The sequence below is a fragment of the Mus pahari genome, chromosome 5, assembly GCF_900095145.1.
Source record: "Mus pahari chromosome 5, PAHARI_EIJ_v1.1, whole genome shotgun sequence".
In the NCBI taxonomy this organism is placed as follows: domain Eukaryota; kingdom Metazoa; phylum Chordata; class Mammalia; order Rodentia; family Muridae; genus Mus; species Mus pahari.
In genome coordinates, this window is record NC_034594.1 from 44,542,925 (window position 1) to 44,550,697 (window position 7,773).

The 7,773-nt window shown below is 40.6% G+C and overlaps 2 pseudogenes across 1 annotated transcript; one reads left to right on the forward strand and one right to left on the reverse strand.

Annotated features, from left to right (window-relative positions):
• Window positions 1-470: 470 nt before the first annotated feature.
• Window positions 471-1,911, reverse strand: LOC110321933 (annotated as a pseudogene).
• A 364-nt stretch (window positions 1,912-2,275) lies between these two features.
• LOC110321934 lies at window positions 2,276-3,288 on the forward strand (annotated as a pseudogene). Its single transcript, XR_002380547.1, has 2 exons — window positions 2,276-2,360; window positions 2,937-3,288. The product of XR_002380547.1 is annotated as a 60S acidic ribosomal protein P2 pseudogene (transcript).
• The last annotated feature ends 4,485 nt before the right edge of the window (window positions 3,289-7,773 follow it).

A 7,773-nucleotide genomic window follows, 5' to 3' on the forward strand; every position in this document is an offset into this window, starting at 1 on the left:
CTATTGATGTGTATGAGAACAGCTCTTAGCAAGGCTGTGGGGAGCAGGCCTGGACCCACTAACCTGATCCATATGGATTCCTGGCTTCCCTGAACCCATAAGACCTCCTGTCTCCGCTAGATGTGATAGTGACACAGCCTGGCATGACTTTAGAGCTGTGGGTCTCAGCTGAGCAGGCCCCTCCCCAGTGGAAGAGTTGGCAGTGGTGCCACGACTGTCTTTGGCTCATTCTTCTGATGATAACCCACAAGTTCTCAACCTCATCTGCTTCCCAAGAGCTCAGGTGTAGCATTCTCATACACTAAATTAACTGTGTGTGTGTGTGTGTGTGTGTGTGTGTGTGTGTGTGTGTGTGTATGTGTATGGGTGTTGTTATTCCTGGTCCTAAAAAGCCTTTACCAAGTACAGAAGTGAGATCCCAAGCCCACCCTTCCTGAATCAGACTGCAGAGTGAGTCGGCCTGCTATACTTCAGATGCAGGCATTGAGTAAGGCAAGAAAGCGGCACAGAGGGAGTGGAGATGCTATGGGCAGCTGGGCATGAGGTAAGGTCAGCATTCCTCTAGAAAGCAGATCCCACCTCTCCCAGGCTTCCCTGACACCTCCCCAGCCAGGCCTGTTGGACTGGCTTTGGATTCCAGGGCCTCCTCTCTGAGGCAGCTCCTCCACCTCCTCCACGGAGACCTTGAACTTCAAGAGCAGGGGATTTCTGCTGGTGACTGTATAATACACCAAGGTCCCATTGCTGCTGTAGCAGGAAGTTCTGCCTCCAATCAAGGGGGCCTTGCCTTCGCTGCTGCTCTCACCCCTGACCTGGCTACGCTGCTGCCCAGGTGGGTGCTTAAGAATGGGTGGCTGGGCAGCTTGGCTGAGGCCCTCTGCCTCTTCAGCTCCAGGAGAGGTTGGGGGCTCTGCTCTTGGAAGCTGCTCCAGGGTGGGGGGACATCGGTCACACCGGGGTTGTAGGCCATGCTGTAGTCAGGCATCTCGAGCATCTTCCCGTCTGTCCTCATTGGCCAGTGCACACTGATAGGTGCTGACAGGAGCCCGGAGGCCATTTTCCACAGGCCCATCCAGTTCTTACCAGGAGATCTTGGTAGAGAATTCTGGGAGCAGCTCGGGCTTCTCCAGCCTGGGGTTCGAGTCCTTGTTCTCCTGGTCTGTCCTGGTTTCCCTGATATTTCCATTGTAGGTGGAAGTACACTGGTCCTTGGCTGCACTCTGCTGCTGCCACAAGATGGCCTCTCCTTCATATTCTTTCCGGTATAGGTTGACTCTGTCTGATAGACTGGCTAGACGCACTACTTTCCCATGTCTGCCTGCAATGGATGTCTCTGACCAAGGGACACATTGTGCCTCAACTGGGACTTCATGATCACATCATGCTTGAATTTAAGCTCCAACAGCAAGACCTTGAATTTCTCCTCCTCACACAGGTCTATTGTATCTCATCCACGGATATCCTGGAACTGAGACTAGCTCCATGGGACACCAACAGCTCTGCCATTGGCATCTGTCCCCAGAAGGCTGCAGCATGCAGAGGCTCCCAGTCCTTCACATCCACATGCACTCCATGGTCCAGGAGGAGCTCGGCTGCCCACTGGTATCCATTGGCTCCAGTTATGTGTAGCAGTGTGGCACCCTGACCAACTATCCAGTCGAGATCCTGGTCTGCTGCTATCATGCAGTGGATGTTGGGTCTCTGTTTCCTACATTATTTGGTAGTTTCTTTTAGATAACCATCATATATGCATTTTTGGAACCTTCATATATTTTTGGAAGTGTTTACTATATTAGATTTCCATAATACCCCTCAAAGGCCCCTTAATTTTAGCTGTGTATGTCACCATATTCCCTCCCTTTTTGTCCTCTCCTCTCTTCCTCCTCACTTGATCCTTTGGTCTGGAACCATCCATCTTGAATATCTATTTTCCTTTCCTAATAAGATCTATCTACTCCCTCTAGTCCATTATGCTGTACCTGCCCTCTGTGGTTCTATAGATTGTGGCTTGCTTTTCACTGGCTTAACAGCTAATATTCACATGTCATATTTGTCTTTTTGTGTCTGGAATACCTCACTCAGGATGATATTTTTTTAGTCCCATCCATTTACCTGCAAATTTCATATCATTTTTTTTTTAAACAACAGATGAGTAATGCTTGATTATGTAAGTGTGCCATAGTTTCCTTATCTAGTTCTTTGTTGAGGGATACCTGTTTTGTTTTTTTGTTTTTGTTTTTGTTTTCAATTTAGGGATATTATGAATAGAATAGAAATGAACATAGTTGAGCAAGTGTCTCTGGGCTTAGATGCAGTATCCACTGGGTATATATCCAACAGTGGTACAGCTGGATCTGGAGGTAGTTCGATTCCCCATTTTCTGAGGAACCACCATGTTGACTTTCATAGTAGCTATGTAAGTTTGCACTCCAACCACAATGGAGGAGTGTTCCCCTTGCTCCACATCCTCACCAGCATGAGCTGTCACTTGTGATTTTGTTTGTTTGTTTGTTTTTTTGTCTTTTTTAATCTTAGCCATTCTGACAGATTTAAGGTGAAATCTCAGAGTAGTTTTGATTTGCATTTTTCCTGGTGGCTAAGGATGTTGAACACTCTTTAAATGTTTCTCAGTAATTTGGGTTTTCAGTTCTGCGAATTCTATTTTTAGACATATACCTGATTTTTAAATTTGGTTATTTGATTTCTACTTTCTGGAGTAGTTCATGTATTTTGGATATTAGGCTTGTATTGGTTGTGGAGTTGGTAAAAATCCTTTCCCATTCTGTAGGCTGCAACTTTGAATGATGGTGTCCTTTGTGGTGCAGAAGATTTTGCAATTTCACGGGGCCCTATTTATTAATTGTTGATCTTGGTGCTTGTGATCTGTTCAGAAAGTCTTTTTCTGCTTTCGCAAGTGTGAGGTCTGTCCCCCGCAGCCGCTGCCCTCGGGGACAACTCCTCTTCTAGCACCAAAGACATCAAGAAAATACTAGATAGCGTGGGCATCGAGGCGGATGATGACCAGCCCAACAAGGTCATCAGTGAGCTGAATGGAGAGAACATTGAGGATGTCATCGCTCAGGGTGTTGGCAAGCTGGCCAGTGTGCCTGCTGGTGGGGCTGTGGCTGTTTCTGCTGCCCCTGGCTCTGCAGCTCCTGCTGCTAGTTCTGCCCCTGCTGCAGCAGAGGAGAAGAAAGATGAGAAGGAGGAGTCTGAAGAGTTGGACGATGGCATGGGATTTGGCTTGTTTGATTAAATTCCTGCACCCCTGCAAATAAAGCCTTTTTATGTATAACACCTTTATATGTATGTATGTATACCTTTTTCTGTGACTAGTTCAAAGGTATCCCCATTCTCTCTTTTATCAGGTTCAGTGTATATGGTTTTATGTTGACATCTTTGATTCATTTGCAACTGTGCTCGGTGATAAGTACGTATCTATTCACATTCTTCTACATGCTGACACCTAGTTTGACCAGCACCAGTTTGTTGAAGATGCTGTCGTTTTTTTTTTTTTTTTTTTTCTCCCAGTGTATGTTCTGGTTTCTTTATAAAAACACATCACATATCCATAGATGTGTAGATTTATGTCTAGGTCTTCAATTCTATTCCACTGATCAGCATGTCTGTTTTTGTGCCAGTGCCATGTATATTTATGTAGTTGTATAGTTTAGTATCAGGGATATAGACATTCTTTTATTGTTCATGGTTTTCCTGGTTTTTTAGCTTTCCTGTTTTTGTGTGTGTGTGTGTGTGTGTGTGTGTGTGTGTGTGTGTATGTGTGTGTGTTTCCATGTGAAGCTGAGAATTATTCTGCTATGATCAGTAAAGAATTGTGTTGGAATTTTGATGAGGATTGCATTGAATCTGTAGATTACTTTTGGTGGGATGACTATTTTTTACTATGTTAAACCTGCTGATCCATGAGCATGGGGGATTTTTCCATTTTCTGATATTTTCTTTAATTTCTTAAAAGACTTACAGTTTTTTTTTAATCATACAAGTCTTTCAGTTGCTTGCTTAGAGTTGCCACAAGATATTTTGTATAGAGGTTAATGCAAAATGTTGTTTCCTTGATTTATTTTTCAGCCCATTTGTCACTTGTATATAGGAGAGCTATTGATATTTTTTGAGTTAATATTGTCAGCTATAAAAGTTCTTCGGTGGAATTCTTTAGAATCATGTATGTATACTATCATACATTTGTAAATAAAGATATTTTGATTTCTTCATTTCTAATTTGTATTCCTTGATTTCTTTCCATTGTTTTATTACTGTAGCTAAGACTTTGAGTAATATTTTGATTAGATATATAGAGAGAGTGGGCATCCTTGTTTTGTCAGTGATTTTAGTGGAATTGCTTTGAGTTTCTCTCCAGTTAACTTGATGTTGACTATAGGCTTGCTGTAGACTGCCTTTGTTATGTTTAGGTGTGTCCCTTGAATCCCTGATCTCTCCAAGACTTTTATCACGAAAGGGTGTTATGTTTTGTCAAATGCCTTTTCTACATCTAATGAGATAATCATGTGTTTGTTTTCTTCAGTTTGTTTATATGGTTGATTATGTATATAGATATATTAAACTATCCCTATGTCTTTGGGATTACTTGATTATAGTGGATGATCTTTTTGTTATGTTCTTGAATTTAGTTTGCAAGTATTTTATTGAGAATTTTTGTATCTATGCTCATAAAGAAACTTGGTCTGTAATGTTTTTTCTTTGTTTGATCTTTATGTGTTTTCTTTATCAGGGTAACTATGGCCTATGATTTGGGGAATGTTCTTACTATTTCTGTTTTGTGGAATAAGTTGAGGAATATTGGCATTATCTAACTTTTCCTTAAAATTCTGATAGAAGTCAATTCTTCATTCCTTTGTACCATTTGTTTGTTTGTATTTTATTGATTTCAGCCCCGAGTTTGAGTATTTCTTCCTGTCTACTATTTTTGGTTGTGATTTCTTCTTTTCATTCTATAGCTTTTGGGTATGCTGTTAAGTTACCTATCTGTGATATCTCCATTTTGTGTGTGTGTATGTGTGTGTGTGTGTGGGGGGGGCACTTAGTGTTGTGAACTTATCCATCAGAATTACCTTCTTTGTATCTTATAAGCTTGGATATTTTTTGCATTAATTTTCACTTAAATCTCTAATTTCTTTCTTAATTTCTGTCTTGACCCATTTTTCATACAGAAGTGAGTGCCTCAGTTTCCATGAGTTTGTAAGCTTTTTATTTTCTACTGGAGACAGGAGCCAGAGTTTGACAATACTGTTTTATAATTCTTATCTGGCTTCATACACAGTTACAGGACCTCACCTGATGACAGATCTTGCTCCAGTCCCACTGCTCCTGTCTATTTTCTTTCTAAATGTGTATTAAAAACCTACTCATAGAAGCAAAAGAGGATGCACCCACACAGTCTACCAATAGTGGATTGATTGTGTAAACTCTATGATCAGGGTGTGTATGATCACAAAATGTCAAACAGTCTTAAAAGTACATCTTAGTTCACTATGCTTTCTGCAAGAAGTATAATAAATTTTTCATAATAAGCAGGAAAATAAATAAACGTAATGCCCCCATTTTCATGACTAAACAGAAATAAAACTGAGAAATAAAATGAAACTGAGAATAGCCTACACTATTTACTTTGTGTCAGGGGGTAATATATTTACATTTCAAGTGCTGAAACAGGTTGGCAGTATTCAAAAAACATTAATCAGAATCCTAGGTGTTATTGGCTTAGGGAGATTTCTTTAAGTCAGCAAGTCTGACAGCATCTCTCTGGAGGTATAAATGTTACAGGGAGAAAATAATTGCATGTTCAGAATAAACAGTCCCCAACTTTCTTTACCCTGAATCTTGTTAAATAAACTACTAGAGTTGAGTTTTGGAAAAAAGGCAACTGATACAAAAAAAAAAATGGTTTTTCTCTTTTGACAAGTTTTCTTGCTTTCCCTTTTCTATGTCAGCATTTTGCAACAAACAAACTGTCAATTGGGAACACTAGCATCCAGAAGTTGATATTTTACCCTGAACATACTAATAAATTGTCTATAGATTTCCTAATAACTTTGATTCTCATGGTGTTTTATGTTTCATGGCAAGCTCTCCTTGTCCAACTACTTCACAAACATTTATAGCATGAATGACTTGAAACTCTCAGAATCATCACATATTAGGGAAGGAAAATATCTTCCTTCAAAGCTTTCTGTGTTTGTGTTGAGGAATGGGACCTTGCCTTTACCTCAAATTTGAATGGAAATATGATTTGAGGACATGAGTAAGGGCAGGCAAATATGTCAGGTCAGTAGGGCAGGATGTATTTTATGTTTATTGAATTACCCCCTGGTCCTTCACTCCTTCAAATCAGAGACTTGATGATTCTATAATTGGACTCCTTATCCACACTGATGGTGTGCCCTCCTCATCCTTATTCACACTGATGGTGTGCCCTCCTCATCCTTATTCACACTGATGGTGTGCCCTCCTCATCGTTATTCACACTGATGGTGTGCCCTCCTCACCCTTATTCACACTGATGGTGTGCTTTCCTCACCCTTATTCACACTGATGGTATGCCTTCCTCATCCTTATTCACACTCTAAGGGTGTGCCCTCTTAGGCTACTCTTTATTTTGAGAATTTTTTTTCCTGGAGAAATTGCAAATGAGAAACAATTAAAATTTTAGGACCCAAAATATTCTTGCTTACTTATATTTTTCTCTAAATTGTAATTTAAATCTAAACAGTTTCTTTTTCCACCCTCTTTCTTTTTATCTTGCAAGAACATTCTTACTATCTGTATTTTGTCTTATAGCAGTGGAAGAAGTCAATTAGAATATCATTTCATCACATATATTTTCTATTTCCTGTATTGCTGCAGGTGATAAATTGACAGGATTCTCTACTGTACTATAGTACTTTTACTAGATTAAGGTCAAAACTGAATGATATTCAAAGGCCAGTGTATCAGGAAATTTTTAAAAAGCACCATCCCACGCTAACGCTTGCTATTCTCTGGCCCCAGTGGTTTTGTCTCCTCCAAGGTTAGCCCCAAGCAGAGACCAACCATCTCATGGTTCTCTTGCTGTGGATTCTGCTCCCATTCCCAGCCATCTGCTCCCTATGGAGCTGTCACAAATCCACCATAACCAGGTAAAATAAACTCTAGAAGCGTGTAATTTATCAGTCAGATTTATATCAGTAAATTCTCACTCCACAAAACGTCCACACAATGAACTCAGAGCCAATTGATGTTGATACAAACTGCCCACCTAAATAAGACCAATTGTCCTGTAATTATCCTTTTAAGATATTAAAAATAGTGAAGAAAAGTAGTGGAATATGAAGGCTGCCTGCGGAGGGTGGGCTTTGTCATTCAGAAGTTGTCTACTTAATTCAAGTGGACGTTTCTGGATATGTCAGGTGATACAGACTCACATGGTTGATGGTACTAAGACAGATTCACATCTGTGTTTGGCTGAGGAAACACCCATGGGAAGGCATGAGATGTTTGGATAAAGTATAAATAGGACTCAGTGAAGAGTAACCAGTCTCATGCTTGCACAGTTAGCTTTGCAATGCTTCTTTGGTCTCGAGGCTTCATCTTTGCTGATTTTCACTTCACCAAGAGAGGCACAGCAGAGGACTTCTGGCATCTCGGCTTATTTGTTGGAGGACCGGCTATTTCTGCTGGACTGTGCCATTCACTGCTGCCGATTCATGTTTGGTATCCTGACACTATGAACTAGACTGCTGATATCTTTTTTTTTTT